This window comes from Petaurus breviceps, unplaced genomic scaffold, assembly GCF_028583685.1.
Source record: "Petaurus breviceps papuanus isolate PSGF00001 unplaced genomic scaffold, PetGlider_PUasm1.0 90137, whole genome shotgun sequence".
NCBI lineage: Eukaryota > Metazoa > Chordata > Mammalia > Diprotodontia > Petauridae > Petaurus > Petaurus breviceps.
Window position 1 is genome coordinate 643,171 of NW_027187183.1, and position 18,184 is coordinate 661,354.

Here is an 18,184-nt window from a genome sequence, read left to right on the forward strand (position 1 = left end):
TCATCCCAGCATCCTTGCCAATTGAATTGGGCTCGTTCCATCACTTTGAACCGTCCCACTTTGATTATTCATGTTGAGACTTATCCGATCTTAGGGATCATTGATACGGGGGCTGATTGTTCAGTCATTAATTTGGATCAGTGGAGGAAAGAATGGCCCTTGATGGTTGCATCCACACCGGTCCAGGGAGTGGGGGGGAACAAGAAAGCTCAGAGATCGGCTCGTGCCCTCTCGTGGTCGGTGGATGATAATGCAGGCAGGTTCACTCCTTTGTGTCTCCCCGAGCTGCCTTAAGCTTTGTGGGGGCGGGATGTCCTTGCACAAATGCAACTCTCCTTAGTAACCCCGGACTGCTTACCGGGAAATGGGTAGGGACCACTCTCGATTTGAGCTTCGCCCCGAAATTGACCTGGACAAATAACCGCCCGGTCTGGGTTGAGCAGTGGCCCCTTAAAGCCGAGAAGCTCACTGCTTTACAAAAAATTGTTGGCTCCCTTTTGCAGGATGATAGGATTGAACCCTCCTTTAGCCCATATAATTCCCCAGTTTTTGTCATTAAGAAGAAATCAGGAAAATGGAGGATGCTCGTAGACCTCAGAGCTATAAATGCCTGTTTGCTCCCGATGGGCTCATTACAGCCTGGCTTACCTATGCCCGTAGCTATCCCCCAAAATTGGCATATCGCAGTCATTGATATCCAGGACTGCTTTTACAGCATTCCCCTGCACCCTGGGGACAGGGAGAAGTTTGCCTTTTCTGTACCCTCTATAAATTTCCAGGCTCCCTCTAAGAGGTTTCAGTTTAAGGTTCTGCCCCAAGGAATGGCTAATAGCCCTACCCTCTGCCAGTTCTATGTCGCCCAAATTTTGGAGCCAATTAGGGATCAATACAAGGAGGGCCAATGGCATGGCCCTGTAAAAGTGGTTGGAAGAAGGCCCGGCCACCTCTCCTTTTTTCCAAATAATGACCCAACAGCGGTACAGCAATGGGTGCCCCTTCACAAAGTTAGGGATCTTGATTAAGGCACCACCCCCGACAGGTTGGGGGGTGAGGAGAATTCTTGTTCTTCTTGTTTTTCAGATTGTCGACTCACCCTCCTCATCTTGGGTCTCCTTGCTGAGAATGCCGTGATGGAATTACGCTGGGGACTGCTTTCCACCTTCCCGAGACCCATGCCTGTGACTTCTTCGGCACAAGTTTTTCCTCGTTTATTTACAGTTAACAACACCCTTAAGCTCCCTGTTCTGCACCTCAACAACGACACTAGGCCGGTGGAAAGTAACAGGACGATATTACTTAATGGGACGTTATGTTTTCAAATCACACCCACAGTCGATCCGGAACTGTCACCATGTGTCGGGCTGTTTCCTCAGGAGGCTGTGTGGTCTGACCGCCTCAACTTTACAAGCAAGAAGATAAGACAATTAAGACTGGCTATTGCAGTGGTGAATTCCACCTCTGTCGATCCTGCCGTTCTCTCCGGACTGTCTAAGTGGCTGCATGATGTTACAACCTGGTTTTCACATTGGGGAGGCTTAACCTCCTCCACCGTGGTGTTTGTTCTTGTAATTATTTTGCTTTTGTATTGTGTTTGCAAGCTACGGCGCCGTCAGGATGGCTACATGCTTCTGACCCAACAGGCCCTTTTTACCCTCCAAGAGGGGGGAGATCCTCAGGTATGGTTCCAGGCCATGGAGGACGTGTGACACCTGGGGTAAGACGGGGGTGACTCCATGACGGGCAACTCCTCCCTCCTCGGCCGCCTAAGACAGGACCCAGGGTGTCGGTGTCCTAGGACGGGTAAGGTTCGAGTGAATCGGAGGTGACCTAAGCCAGAGGCCCCCGCACCGCACGTCAGAGTCCTTGGGACAGGACCCCTGAGTGGTAATGGGATTTTTCTGTGGTCTTTCGGGCAAGAAGCGTGGTCACCTGTGTCGCCTGTAGCGGGAAGCTTAGCAGCCTGCACTGCCAATTCTTTTGACATATAGGATTATTGTTTGCTTTAAAGAAAAAGGGGGAGTTGATGGGGGAGGGGGAGGGGTTTTGGGTGGTGCCATGGTTGCTTTGAATGAATATGGGGTGATCTCCATATAAGGCCATGGGGGTGATCACCATATAAGGCCATAAATGTAGAACTGCGATGTGATTGGCTCGGATTCGCTATATATTTTCTTGTGTGAGAGGGCGCTCTCTCTCTCTCTCTCCGCCATGTAACTGTTGAAGAATAAACCACCCCGCTTCACTCCTCCGCCTTCTGTCTGGTGTTTTTCCCCGTGAGGGGCCGGTGACGACCGAAGACCCGGGATGGGTAAGTGAGAGGGCCGTGGGGCTAGTCGTCTAGATCTGTTGTGAGGGCAAACGCCCGCAACAGAAGTGCACTAAGACTTTTGGGGCACCCTATATAATCAAGTGGATTTCAGCATGGTAGAGATTTTAAACTATGACTACAGAATACTTTTCTTGTTTTAGCCACAGTGACTACCATAGCAATGGTCACATGGTAATGAATGCATTCAGTGTAAATGGCCTAATAAAGATATTCCACAAACATGGCATGCTCCATGTCAACAAACAGGGACAACACTAACCACAGCATTTGAAAGGACTACTAGATATTGCCATGGCTTATAGAAAAACTATAAAAATGTGGTTCCATGCAAGCTGGTAAAGCCCTTGAATTCCACTTTACTCCATAAGCTCACCAAACTTCTAGAAACAAGCTCCAGAGTTGGCAGCAATGATACATGAAGATTTCGGAGGACCACTAAGGGTGAGCACCTCCCTTATGTCATCTCATGAAAAATGCCCTTTCAGTTTCACATGCCATCTGAAAGGTCTGAGGCAATGGCAGATGGATGGTACTACTGTTGTATTAGTATGGTTCATACTTCTTATGCGATGACTTTCCAATGCCATATCAAGTGGTATCAACATGAGCAGTACACACATATCTTTTTGAGTTCTTGGTAAATGCGTTTACAATTTGAAGGCAAGTCTATCAATATCATAAACCTAAAAAGTTAATGAAACAGCCTAGACAAGGAAAACTATTTTGCTTTTTATTTAATTGAAGCATAAAATACAACTATATTGAGTAAGTAAAGCCAACATGTTTTCATCATCAAATACACTTATGTATCTTCCTCTCCTAAGGAGGGCCTGGTGGCCCTCCATTCCCAAGACTCACTATACTAGTATCAGACTTAGTGCAGACACCCACTGGCTTTAGCCTTCCCTACTGCAGTTCAGAATTGCTGAACTCAAATGATCTACCACCTCAGCCTCCCCATCAGTAGTAATTACAGGAGTGAACCACTATATCTGGTCCCAGCTCATTTTTATTTTCTTTTTTTGCTTTTTGGAGGGCAACTGGGGTTAAGTGACTTGCCCAAGGACACATGGCTAGTTTTTGTGTTAAGTGTCTGAGGCCGGATTTGAACCCAGATCCTCCTGACTTCAGGGCCAGTGCTCTATTCACTGTGCCACCTAGCCACCCCTCTCCCCCCCAGCTCATTTTTCAATGATTTCTTCTTTTATGTTCTTGTGGTCATTATTCCACTTACTGCACTCACTCTAAGTGATACAAATAATCCCAAGTTTCTCTATATACTTCTTACCATTTCATATGGTACAGTAACATTTCATTATATCAGAGGCTCTTATCCTGGGGTCACAAATAAATACCAATATAATTGTTTTCTTTTGTAACCCTAAATATTTTATTTCATGCCTTTAAAAACATTGACTCCATAGGCTTCACCAGACGGCCAAAGGAGTCCTTGAAAACAAAAAAGTTGAGAACCCCTACATTACAAAAATGCACTGCAATTTGTTTAAGCAATGTTCAAAGAAAGGCATTCACTTTTATCAGCAGCTTTTTATACCACAAAAATTCTGCTACAGATATTTTTGTATATCTGAGACCTTTACTTTTGTGTCTGATCTCCTTGGGACAAATGACCACTAGTGATGTTAAGAGATCATATGGTATATGAGGTTTAATGACCTTTCTAACAGAAGTCCAAATGCTTTTGCAGAATGCCTGGTCCAGTTCACACTTCTTCCAACAGTACATAACACAAGAATTCCAGAGTTGCAAGGGAACTCAGTAGCTACCTACCTATCTAAAGTCCAGCCTATACCCAAAGAAACTTATCGTAGCAGAAAGATATCTGCTTCTGTAACATATGCGACAAACTGTCGACCATCTTTTGCTTGAAGACCTCCAAGGAAAAGGAAATTACAACTTCCCACAGTGGCTCATTCTACTTCTCAGCTGTTTTAACTGTTAAGGAGCTTTTCCCTGACATCAAACTTAAGTTTGGCTCTTTGAAATGTTTTACCTGTTGCTCTTGGTTCTGCCCTCTGGGATCAACCAAACCCAGCACCTCTGACTCCAAATCCAGGGCTTTATCCACAGTACCACACAGTCAGAAAGCACTGTAAGTGACTGCAGAGAAATCATTCCAACCTCCTAATTTTACAAGGTAGGAAAATGAGGCACAAGGACACTGTCTTCCACAGTCCTTTCCACATTGATAATTTTGGTCTTTCCATCATCTTTGCCAAACTAATGGGTAAGATGCAAGGGGAAATCACAGGAATGTTTTAATAGGAATTTTTCTTACTAGTAATTTGGAGAGAAAAGGAACCAATGTACAAAAAAATGTATAGCAGTGCTTTTTTTGTGGTGGCAAAGAACTGGAAGTTGAGGGCATGCCCGTCAATTAGAGAATGGCTGAACAAGTTGTGGTATGATTATGATAGCATACTATTGTCCTGAGCAATGACAACCAGGATAGTTTCAGAAAAACCTGGGAAGATTTATATGAACTCATGCAAAGTTAAGTGAGTAAAACCAGAACATTGTACACAGTAATAGCAACATTGTAAGGATTGATCAGCTGTGAAGGATTTAGCTGATCAAGACAATGATCCAAAATAATTCCGAAGGACCCATGACAAAAAATGCTATCCATCTCCAGAGAGAGAACGGATGAACTGAGTACAGACTGAAGAACAAATTTTCACTGTTTCCTTTTCTTCTTATTGTTAACAACATGACTAATATGGGAATGTTTGTAATGGGAATGCAGATTTGGAAGATCTTCCCTGCCCCTAGGCTGAAGTGCACCTGAAGCCTGGGGTGGTGGGAGGCTTGTTTTTCAGTAGATACTTCTTGATTGGCCAGTGAGTCAATAAGGTTGTTACATTCTCTGAGCCAGGAGAAGGCTATATAAGCCCTGATGTGTAGCTTTGTTTTGGGACTCACTTTGAGAAGTGTTCTGTGATTTGATCTGAATTCTGGGAAGCCGTTGTTGAGAGTCCCCCGGCTTTGAAAAACCCAGATGTGGAAACCCAGATGTTGACTGGGTATGGATGTAATGGTTGGACAGTTTGGAAATCTATCTACTTGATCTGTTTCTGTCTTGATAATTTTGCCTGTATACTTTGAAGTTCGGGGTGCTGACCTTTTCTCCTGAACAAGGTAAACGATATATGTCTGACTGATTAAAGTAAGCTTGTTAACCCATTTTGAGTTGCTTTCCTTTAACAAAGCAGATCTAAGAACCTGTGTGAGCAGCCACCCTAGGGACTCCAGGGTGCTTGCTGCTACAATGTTTTGCATGACTTCGTGTGTATAACTGATATCACATTATTTGTCTCCTCAATAGATGGGGGAGGGACTGAATGAAAATAATATGAAATACAAAATTTTAAAGATGAATGTTAAAAATAAAGAAAAAAATTAGTGATTTGAAAACTTTCACACAGTACTTCTAAAAATCTTATTTTTATTATGTTTTTAGTTTATACATCACATTTGTTTCTGAATATATCCCTCCCTTCTCTACCAAGCAAGTCATTCATTGTAGCAGTTTTTTTTAAAAGAGAAAAAAAAGCACTTCACCAAAACTAAACAACACCTTGACTGTGTTAATATATGTAATATTCCACACCTATAATCTCAGACCTTTGTAATTAAGGGAGGAAAGTGCAGTTTCTCAACCCTTCTCCTTAGACAAGCTTAGTTAATATAATTATCTAGTATTCAATTTCTTTTCCCTCCTATTTTTTCCAAATCTATTCTTTTCCTGCTTCTGTTTAGAACAATTCACATAAATCTTCCAATGCTTCTCTGAATTACTCTTATGGCCATATATAGTCCATTATGTTTATATACCAATTTTTTTCCCCATTCTCCAAGTAATGGGCATCTACTATCTGTTTCAGGTTGTTTGCTACCATAAAAAGTTGCACTAAAACTATTTGGGATATATGGGTCCTTTCTTTCTGTCTTTGACCCCCCTGGGAATACATACCTAGCAGTGGAATCTCAGGGTCAAAGGATATGGATATTTTATCTACATTTTTAGAGTAATTCCAAATTGTCTCTGAGAATTATTGTGCTAATTCATGATTCTGCCAGCAATGTATCAGTGTAGCTTTCTTTCCATAACCTCTTCAACAACGACTATTCCTATCTTTTTCATCTTTGGCGGTTAACTCGGTCTGAGGTGACCTTAAAGTCATTTTGATTTGTGTTTCTCCTATCAGTGATTTGGAGCAATTTTTCGTAAAGTTGTTAATCACCTGAACTTCTTTTGGTAGTTATTATCATATCCTTTGACCACTTATCCATTGAGGAGTAGCTCTTGGTCTTATTTTTGTTGCTGTTTGTTGTTCAGTCATTTCAGTCATGCCCAACTCTTCATGATCCTGTTTTGGGTCTTCTTGGCAAAGATACTGCCATTCCTTCTCCAGTTCATTTAACAGATTGGAAACTGAAGCCAACAGGGTTACGTGACTTGCCCAGGATCAAACAGCTAGTAAATGTTTGAGGCTGCATTTGAACTCAGGTATTCCTGACTGTAGGCCCAATACTGTATCCACTGTGCTACCTAACTGCTCCTTGGTCCATATTTGTGTTCATTCCCTATTTATCTTGCATATCAGAAATATCTGATGCAAAGGATTTTTACCCCAGTTAAGAGTTTCCCTTATTATCTCTGCTGCATTGATTATGTTTGTGCAAAAGCTTTTTAATGTTATGAAATTAAAAAAAAAAGTTTTGTCTTCTCTGTTCCTCATTTGTTTAAGAATCCTCCCATCTTGGTGCAAAGTACTTAATCTTGCTCTCTTCTAATTTTTAAAAGTGGTGTTAACTTTACTATATACGTCCAGTATTAATATCTATTTTGAGCTAGTATATGATGCAAGTTATTGATCTAAACCTAATTTCTGCTAAACTGCTTTCTAGTCTTTATATCAGACAAATGAATACTGATAGTCTGCACTTCTTCTTTAGAAAATTGCATGAGGAGGGGCGGCGAGGTGGCTCAGTGAATAAGAGCACCGGCTCCAGTGTTGGGATGACCTGGAGATCAAATCCCGGGCTCAGATACTCAGCACCACACCCAGAAATAACTGGCGGTGTAACCTTGAGCAAGTTACTTAACCCCGATTGCTTAAAAAAAAACAAAAAACGGGGTGGCCAGGTGGCTCAGCAAGTGAGAGCACCAGCTCCAGTATCAGGATGACCTGGATCAAATCTGGGCTCAGATACTCAGCACCACACCCAGAAATAACTGGCCGTGTAACCTTGAGCAAGTTACTTAACCCCAATTGCTTTAAAAAAAAAAAAAAAAGAAAAGAAAATTGCATGAGAGGGCAGCTTGGTGGAGCAGTGAATAGAGCACCAGCCCTGGATTCAGGAGGACCCGAGTTCAAAACAGGCCTCAGACACTTAACACAAAAACTAGCCATGTGACCTTGGGCAAGTCACTTAACCCCAATTGCCCTACCTTCCCCTCTCCAAAAAAAAAGAAAAGGAAAAAAAAGAAAATTGCATGAGAACAGTTTGTTTCCACACAGATACGAAACTGAATGTGACATGTATTTTAGAAGATAAGGAAAACAAATTTAATAAGTGAAGACTTGCAGTACTGAGAGAAAATAAAGAGATAAATAGCATGCTAGGTGATAGTACTAAATGCCAACATTAAAAACTAAACATGTTTTAACAGATAATTTTGGTATTTGTCTTGCTAAGTAAGAAAATCAATCAACTAATCAATTAAAAAGCATTTATTAATTCATCACTATGTTCTAGGTACTGTGCTAAATGTTGAGGATATAAAAAGGGGCAAAAAATATCCCTTGCACTCAAAGAATGTGCATTTTAATGGAGAGAACATAAAAATAAATAGGTATGTGCCAATATACATGAAGATTAGATGTAAGGTAACCTTAGAAGGGAAGGTTGAAGCAACTGAAAGGGACCAAGAAAGATCTCATGAAGAAAGCAGTATCTGAACTGAGTCTTGAAGGAAAAGCATGGTGGACAGTCAGTGCAGAGGCAAAGATATGGGATATGTATGTCATGTTCAAGCAACAGCAAGCAGGCCATTACAACTGATCATACCATGCACTAGAAGAGGGTATTGGTTTAACATATGTGAGTTAAAGAGTCTAGTAATATATGGAGTCCTGCTTCCACTGATATAGCCATACAAGGCATTTGCTAATGGATACAATATTAGCAGATAAGCACATTCTGTCTTGCAAGAATGATGGTCAGGGCCTCCTAACTCAAGGACATTAGAGAGAGTGAAGCTGGCAGCATGGCCTGAACTCAAGAGTTTATTCCTGGTTAGTGAGACCAAACTACTGCACATGCCTAATAGCCTTCATGCATATTAATTTATATACCCATGCAAAGATTATCTCTTTATTTTCTGAACATGGGACCCATGTAGACCTATGTTTGGGAGAAGGGAACAGGTTAAAGAGCAATATGTAATGGTAGGTTAGAAAGATTGTAACCCAGAGGAGCTGGGACCAATCCAGGAAGGATCAGGAAAGACAAATCCATAAAAAGTTCAGTTTAGCCTCTGTTTGTATGTATGCATCCCTATGGGATACCATGCATCTGCTCTGGAGTGTAAATAAACGCTTCCTTCACTCACTTCAGTTCAAGTTTCATTTCTTAAGGGAGAGACTGAACCCCATTTCTTACACCAATTTTTATGTTCTCAAACAAAATACAATTTGCTATGTATTATTTTTATATTGAGAATTTACTAATTAGAGAACACATCCTATTCTGTGACTGGTGACTCTGACAGTATTGACTAATACCATGCAGTTTGTAATTATTTATGTAAAAAAGGAGCCAATAGGTCCAACTGCTCATATGAAGATTGGAGATAACACACTGCATGCATGAGTTTCTACATCATACCAAAATACTGCTTTGCCAAAAGCCCAAGAGCTCAATGAAACAAGAAAGACCTCGTCTAGACTGAAACATCACCTGAAGATATACCCTTTCCCTGATATGTAACTTTTGCCAAGGTTTAAGAATTAAGCTTTCAAATATTAAAATATAATACACAAATTGGGTATATGAGAATTTTAAAAACAGAATATTTTAATTAAAGGCTTCATACTGGATTCTGGAAATTAGCTAGGCTTACAGGCAAGGAAGAATAGCCTATTATAGGGCTATATATTCTGTGTAAAATTACAGTGTTTGTTTTTTTAAGAGAAACAGACACACTGCAAAAAGGATTTACTTTGTTGGATAAACCAAATCAATTGTCTCAAAAATGACAGGTGTTTTTAAAAAGCTATTCCTTATGCCCAAAGGGCCATAAATAATTTCATAACCTTTGACCCAGCAATACCACTTCTAGGGTTGTATCCCAAAGAGATCATAGAAGTGGGAAAAAGACCCATATGTACAAAAATATTTATAGCAGCTCTTTTTGTGGTAGCAAAGAATTGGAAATTAAGGCGGTGCCCATCAATTGGGGAATGGCTGAACAAGTTGTGGTATATGCATGTTATGGAATATTATTGTGCAATAAGAAACAAGGAGCAAATGGACTTCATATTTACCTGGAGAGGCTTATACGAACTGATGCTGAGTGAGAAGAGGAGAGTCAGGAGGAATTTGTGCACAATTACAGACACAACGTATGTGTGATGACCAACTTTGATAAACTGGACTCTTCTCAGCAATCCAGAGTCATAAGTCAACCCCAAAAGACTCATGATGGAGAGAGATGTTTACATTCAGAGAAAGAACTGAGAATGAACCCAGATTAAAGCAAACTACCTGCCCTCTTTTTTTTTCTGGGGCTTTTGTTTCCTCTTTCCCATTCTTCATTCCATCTGTTACAATCCTTCTTTATAACCTAACTAATGCCTAATGTGAAAGTATTTGCAGATATTATACTTGATTATACGCCACCATGGGGAGGGGGGGGGATGAAGGAGAGAAAATTTGAAATTCAAGGAATTGTGGTAATGAATCTTGTAAACTAAAAGTAAACAAATTAATAAAGACAAAAAAAAAAGCTATTCCTTAGGAACTCTAGAGGAAACCACCTGGGACTACCTCAATGTATATAACCATGAGGAAAACCAGCCTAATTTTACATCTGACACCAGTTCACACATTAGTAACTTCTGTGAAAACTGGTGCAGAATTTCAGAAATCTTTGCTGTTTTTGATACCTTTTTTTTTTTTTGGTAAAAAAAGATGGACATCATTACCTGCTAGATGAGCCTTCTTTGACCTTATTGCCTCCTTCATAATTTTTTCTGCATTCAAAAGCAGAATGAAATAAATTTAAATATTGACTATTTGGGGCTCTCCCCAATATTAGTATCTGTTCTCCAATGATACCCAATAGGTTTAGCAATTATTTTAATCACACATGTTATGGCCTAAGGGGATTTTTCAGGGCTTCTTTTGAGAACAATCTGACTGACTTTGAAAGGAACATGCCAGAAAACACAGATCTGGTTTACTCTTGTATTACTCTACAATTTTAAGTATCCACAAATATGCTCACAGAGTATTTTCATTCCATGTGAATTAACACAGCTGCTAAGAGCAAAGATTAGATAATTTAGGAGTAAGCAAAAGATATGAAAATCCCAGAGAATGACTAATACAGTCTATGCTGTAAACTCTTTTCTAAGCACTTGGTTTATTCAGTCTCACACCCATCATGCAGGGCTTGGATTGACTTTTCAGATCCAATACCATTTGATTTTCTCAGACTTTTTTCTTCACACCCAGTTCTGGGCCTTTCATCTTTGGGGCTTACTAAAAGTCAAATCCACAAACCCATTAATATTAATGAGGTAGGACTCCAGGGGTTCAAACTCCCTCTCAAAGTGTCTAATCATGGTTTGAAATAAGGCAAGGTCCCTACCCTCTAATCAACCATCAATAGTGCCTTGCAATTAAAATCCTGTTAAGAAGGGTGTGTCCAAATAGAAATGAAAGTTTCTAGTAAATCTTTCCTCATGGAACACGCTTAATTATATTCATAAGTATTCCTAAATTTACAATAGCAGCACTGAAGACCAACAGGCATTATAGTAAAACCTCTATTAACAGGAATTTTAAAGGCTAGTTGGGGAATCTCAAAATCAATTTTAGTAATACCAACATTACAAAAAAACCTAATTCTATAATAGAGTTCAATCTTACCACCAAAAAAAGTTATTTTTCCACTCTTTTTTTGGTGGTAAGAGTTCAATCTTACCACCAAAAAAAGAGTGGAAAAATAACTATGGGTCCTACAAATAATATAGTTAGTAGGTTAGAGGTATGTATATATGAAATGGGGAAGTATTTCTTTAAATATTTTGGGGAAATTCTCTTCTCCAAAATCACTTTTCTACCAGTTTCAGAAAAACTTTGGGAAATATTAGGAATTTCTGAAACAGCAGCATAAAACCTAAAATATAAAATTTGTTTTACTTAGAAAACCTGAATTCTGGGCTCCAATACATATGGTAAACCTAAACCAATGTTATCTGTAACCTGGATTTAACAATACCATGTTAATTCTCTTAGTCTAATTAACTGGTTTTGCTTCTTGGCTTTAATAAATAAAATTTCTTCAGCAATTTTAAATAGCCAAAGACTAAGCCATACAAATCCAATTCCCCACTGAGCTAATTTAAATCCTTTATCACTATGGATTTAGAAGAACTGCTTTGCTGTCTTAATCCCTAGATGAATCTAGAGTTCTTACACTGCTGTAGATACCACTGCCCTGTCCTTCCACCTGCCAAGAAACCCTGTGACTACAACTTTATAACTAAAAGGAAGTTCCTATTTTTTTCTCATCAACCTTACCCAGTTGGTAAGATTACCTTATCTGAGTCACCAATATTTCATTCAATTACAGTCAACTTAATCTGAGTTTTAAGTAAATGTTAGCATCATACTTCCAAGTTTCAAACAAAACCAATTTGACTCGATTTGTTATTTCAAATACTATTAATTTCTCCATTTTGTATATGGATTTTTAAAACTGTGCTTTATTCTACCAATGATTAAAAAACAAACTTTTATCATCTTTTAAGTATTTTGGTAAAGGTTTCAGAGAAAAGAAAAAACCTGACACTTAAAAGCCAAATGGGATTTTTCTGACTTTAATTCAAGTACTTTATACTTTTCTACAGTTTACCAAACAATTCAGACAACTGGGAATTAGAGTAGAAGAAACAGATGTATTCTCAACAGACTAAAGAGAAAATAAATTTTTCTAGTTTTAAGAAGTAAAAGGAAATGTTGGTGCCAGAAGGTAGTTTTGTTTAAACTTTATCTATGGGTATTTCATCTCTTTTCTGGCCCAGTAACATTTGCTAATTTTAAAAGCCAGTGATAAGACTTTATCATTCAAATCAAAGGCTAACCAGAAGAGGAGTCCCTACAGAAACACTCTGCCCTTTTCAAATGAACAAACAATGACTCCTCTTAGGTACTTTCCGAGGCTGTTCTCAAATGGCACAACTAGGGACTTTCCACACTGCATGCCTGGCAGGAGTTACAATTACAGCCCACAGCCCACAGCCCACATTTTTTGGCTGCGGTCTGTGGAGTGAATCTATGGAGACAGTTTCTACAAAGCTGCCCAACCACTAAATACACTTGTATTCAGGATTTTCATATATAGCCTAGAGTACAGGCTGAAAAAAGCTGTATAAGAGAAACTGTAAAACACGGTAACTAGTCCCTCCTCACACAGTCTCCATTTATTTGCTCGCATGCAAATGGCAGCACCACACACAACTCACAGGCTTCCTGGTCAGAGAGCTATACCAAACTGGGTAGAAAGAGGGTTAGGATATTTCAGATACCCAAGCTAGGTTAAATTCCATTTCATGATAGGTCAGATTGTACCCTACCTCACTTCCAATTTAAATGTATTTGTATTTAAGCAAACAATGAGACAAGTGATCCTAACAACCTTTTCCTTCTATCCTCTGATACAATTATGGGCAAATCACTTAATTTTTCTGAATCTCAATTTCCATATCTGTAAAATGGGAATAATAATAATACCTGCAATAGTTAACCTCAAAGAACTGTTGTGAGGTGAGACCCTAATGAGATACTACATAATACCCTTTGAAAATCCTAAAGAGCTATATAAATGTTTACTTATTATTAATCTAAGATCGACTATTCTTTTATTTCATTCACTGGCTCCCAATTATCAGCACTTCTTCCTCTAAGGATCACATACCTCTTCATTTAATTGTGGACCTTTTTAATAAATACATGGGGTAGCATCTTTAATCTTGAGTACAAGCACTTTTAAACTGATAATACCATACAGTAAAATAAATTTAAAGATTTCAGATATTAATTGAGGCACAGCAAAAAAGGAGCTGACTGCCATCAATTGGTAGTTATTTTTAGCATGCTTCCCCAAGACCTTAAAATTATTTATAAATGCACAATGTAACCATTAAATGATTTATGAATTCTTCTCCATTGAAATAAGACTTATTTTTCAAGGAGACACTAGGCATGGCAATAAGTTCTCTGAGGAGAAGCAAAAAGAGGACAAGAGATCACCACTTCCAGAGAGCAAAAAATGGGCTTAGCCAGGGTCGGTCAGACATATTGCCTCAAATGTGGCAGGTGCTCAGGGACTTTTAGGTCTTCACCCACTTGCTCTGTGCTCCTTGTTTTATCCTCCCCCCCCAAATCAATCATTCCTCTTCCAAAGTAGGTGAAGTTTTTTACTTACACTAAGAATCAAAGATCAGTAAAAGAGAGGTAGAAATGAATTAGAATTCAGAAGACTTTTAACTGGAAGGTTCCTCCATTTACTAGTCATGTGACCTTAGGTGATTCCCCAGGCCTGAGAATCAATCTCCTCATATTAAATGGCAATATTGAAGCCTACCTTGCCTGACTCACAGAGTTCTTGGGAAGTTTGGATTAATGTACGTGAAATCACTTTGTATACAAATGTATCACGTTATAATCATTACAAAAATATTTGTCAGAACTGCAATAGAAAAATGTGAAAATCAGTGTTGTAGCCCAAACTGGGAATACATTTTATTTCTGAAAAGCAAGTTATGATTGTCTAAGCTTTCAAAATTTCATACCCAACTCAAAGGAGAATGTAAATTATGCCTCCAAACCACCAGATTTGACTTCAGATTAAAGTTTTTCTTGGAATATTGAAACTCTAAGTAGGACTGATAGTGATTAACCTCTAAGATCTAAGGAAACAAAAAGGATTCAAACCAATAATTATTGAAAAGCTCAAGTAAATACCAGTTCCAACCTTTTTTTACCCACTGCAATGAAAATTCTTTGCCAATTTTTTAAAAATTACCAGAACACAGCAGGATTTAAATAATGATAGGCCTTAACTTTTCAATATGAACCACACACACACACAAACACACACTCTCTCTCTCTCTCTAGCCACAATCAAATGAATCCTGATACTACTCCATTTTGGTACTTTGCCAGTGGATAGCCTGTAAGACAGGCCTGATATGCCAGCTGACACTGACTCTCCTCTCTCTCTGGTCCCTTACAGGGTCAAACACTTAAAGGACATTTGATAGAATGTAAGTTGTCTTTCAGAACAGGTATTGTTTCATGTTTGCCTTTTGTATCCCTCTACTTTCCCTAACATGCACAGGGTCTGGCACATAAGAAATGTTTGCTTGCTTCAATTAATTATAAATGTTGAAGGTCTACATAAGAAAAGCTAGTCATTCTTAGTACAAAACTATGTCTCCTTTAAGGAATGAATGAATACGCATATTTTAATTATACTCTCAATTTCATGTGTTTTAAAAAGACAAAGAAAGCCCTTGTTTGAAACTGCTGCTATATAACTGAAGTGATACACCACATCAAGCAAACAAAGCTACAGTAATATTACAAAAACAGCTAACAAATTCTCAGGATAAGAAAAGTTACTGTATACATTCCCAACAATTTGAATGCTCTGAGTAGGTTAATATTTTTTTAGACTTACAGGCTCAAGAGATTGTCAATATTTTACCTGGAGTTGTCAATAACTTGCATGTTGACTATGTACACTATAAATTAATATTAACCAACTTCAACTAGGCCCTGCAGCAAAACAAACCTCTTATTTCTCCCTGATTACCTCTCTCATTCCCCAAAGAAACTCATCCAAACTTTCTCATTTCTCCTCAAGCTTTCCATACTTTGCATCTCTCCTGAACACGTCTATCTCCAGCAACCAGCTGAGGACCTTGCTATCTAAGAAAAAATAAGACCATTTGGCTCTCTTCTTAACCCCTTCTCTTCATCTCAAAACCTCTTAATATTATTTCCCCTCTCCCTTAGTCTCTGATAATGAGACATGTGCCCTTCATCGAATCTCCTCCTCTCTTCCTCAGCAGGCTGCCCCCTCCATCATCCCTCTTTTCTCTAAATTTCAACCTTTTCCCATTTCCTGATTCCTTCTTTCCTGCTTTCAAAAATGTCTAAGTCTGCCCCCATCATTAAAAAGAGAAGGAAAGGGAATAAGTATTTAATAAGCACTTACTATGTTCACTGTGCAAAGTGCTTCATAAATATTATCTCATTTGATCTCACAACAATCCTATTCATAGCTCCATTTTATAGCTGAGGAAATTAAGGCAAACAGGTTAAGTGACATGCCCAGGGTCACACAGCTAGTTAAGTGTCTGAGCCCAAATGTGCACTTGGGTCTTCCTGACTCCAGATCCACTGATCCATTCACTGAGCCACCCTGCTTCCTCACTAGACCCTACCACTCTGCTTTAAGCTAACATCCTAAATCTCTCCTTTATTTCTCAGCCCAACTCCTAAAGAAAGCTATCTCTCCTTATTGCCTCCATTTCATTTCTTCTCATTCATTCCTCAAACCCTTTGTATCTGGCTGTCAACCTCATCACTGAAATGAAATGTCTCTCTTCAAAGTGACCCATGATCTAAATTGTCAAAGCTGATGGTTTTTCCTCAGTCCTCATCTTTCTTGATCCCTCTGCTATAATTGACTCTTGTTGATCACATCTCTCCTCCTGGACACTCTCCCTCTACAGGCTTTTGTGACTCTATGTTCTCTTAGTTCTCCTTCCTCCTATGCTGGCTCACCATCCATCTCCTAACTGCAGGTTTTTCCTAAGGCTCCTTTGTTGGCTCTTTTTTCTTCTCTGTATTCTCGCCCTTCTCTTTAGTGATCTCATCAGTTCCCAGAGATGTAATTATCATCTCTATTCAGATGACTCACAGATCTGTACATCCAGCCTTATTCTTGTCCTTAAGCTTCAATACCACATCATTAACTACCTAATGGACATTTCAAACTAAATGTCCTTGTTAATAACAAACTCAACAACATCTAAAACAGAACTCATCTTTCTCTCCAAACTCACCCCCTTTTCCATCTTCCCAATTTCCGTCCAATGTACCATCATTCTTTTAGTTTCCCAGGCTTATAATCTTGGATTTAACCTCACTTCCCCCCAACATGTGCATCAAATTTTCCTTTTTTTTTTTTTTAACTTTCCCATCTCTTGTATTTAATCCTTTTTCTCTATTAAATGCAGCTATCACCTTAGTTCAGGCCTTCATTGCCTCTTGACCAGACAATTTTAATAGCCTAATTGTTCTCTTGGCCTCAAATTTCTCCCCACTCCAGTCTATCCTCCACATAGCTACCAAAGTGAGAGCAGAGATCTGATCATATTGCTCCCTTACTCAATAAGCTCCAGTGGTTCCAAGTTCTATTTTTCCAGCATCACTGATATTATTTCCTATCCCTGCACTCTTTGATTTAACCAAATTGGCCTTCTCTCTACTTCTTATATATGGTACTATATCTCCCATCTCTGTACTCTTTCACTGGCTACCCCACATGCCTGGAATGTACCTCCTTCCTAATTCTACACAGAATCGCTCTCTTTCTTCAAGACACAGATCCAGCATGCCCTTTCAAAAGAAGCCTTTCCTGATCCCACGTGCTAGAGTTCACCTCCTCCCTAATTACCTTGTATTTAACTTTTTACTATTTATTTTTGTTATATTTATGAGGTAATTATTTATATGAGAGGCAGTGTGGTATAATGGATACAGCTGGCTTTAAAGACAGGAAGACCTGGGTTAAAGTCTTCTGTCTGATTTACATTGACTGTGTGACCCTAGGAGAGTTACTTGACCTCTCCGTGCTCTATGCAACTCTTCAAGCCTATATGCTACACAGAAGGTGCCAACCTGATTGGCAGAGGGAGTCTGCTCACCCAGGAATTACCTACATCAATGCAATCAAATAGCCAGTTCAATTCTTATCCCTGTTGTCCCTAATGCCATTCCACTAGCTCCCTTCACTGGTCCCTTCACCTGAACTAACACCTAGGCATGTTAATAAATTCATTCTTCAGTGATAAACAAACCATCATCTGGTTGCACCCACCCCATCACCCCAGTGATGCTGAAGGTTTTTTCCCTGCCATTGTTCAAACGCTTTTCTTGTCACCAACAGCCCACTCCCTTATTCTTATCCTCCTCAACCCAACCACCCCAATATATCACTCTAAAGCTACCCACCCCCTCGACTGTGCTCTTTGGCTTCATCGGTAGCAAACCTGCTTTTATCTTAAATTTTCTTCCTCAACCTATCTTCTGACTCTCACTGAGATATGACTCCATCTTGATGATGCAGCCTCACTGGCTACCCTTTCTACTCTACCTACTGGATGCACTTTTATTCATTCCCCTGTGTGACACAGTCATACCCTGACTCATGGGTCAAGGTAAAGTGGTTGGAATACTTGTTCCCCACTGCCACCTCTAGCCTCTCCCTCTACTGCCATCACTCAGTAATTTCTCCTCCTTTAT

The 18,184-nt window shown here is 39.3% G+C and overlaps 1 protein-coding gene across 5 annotated transcripts in view; it reads right to left on the reverse strand.

Annotated features, from left to right (window-relative positions):
• The window catches only part of TRAF2 (TNF receptor associated factor 2), a 68,383-nt gene that overhangs the window by 16,422 nt on the left and 33,777 nt on the right, over window positions 1–18,184 (reverse strand). The window lies entirely within an intron of this gene.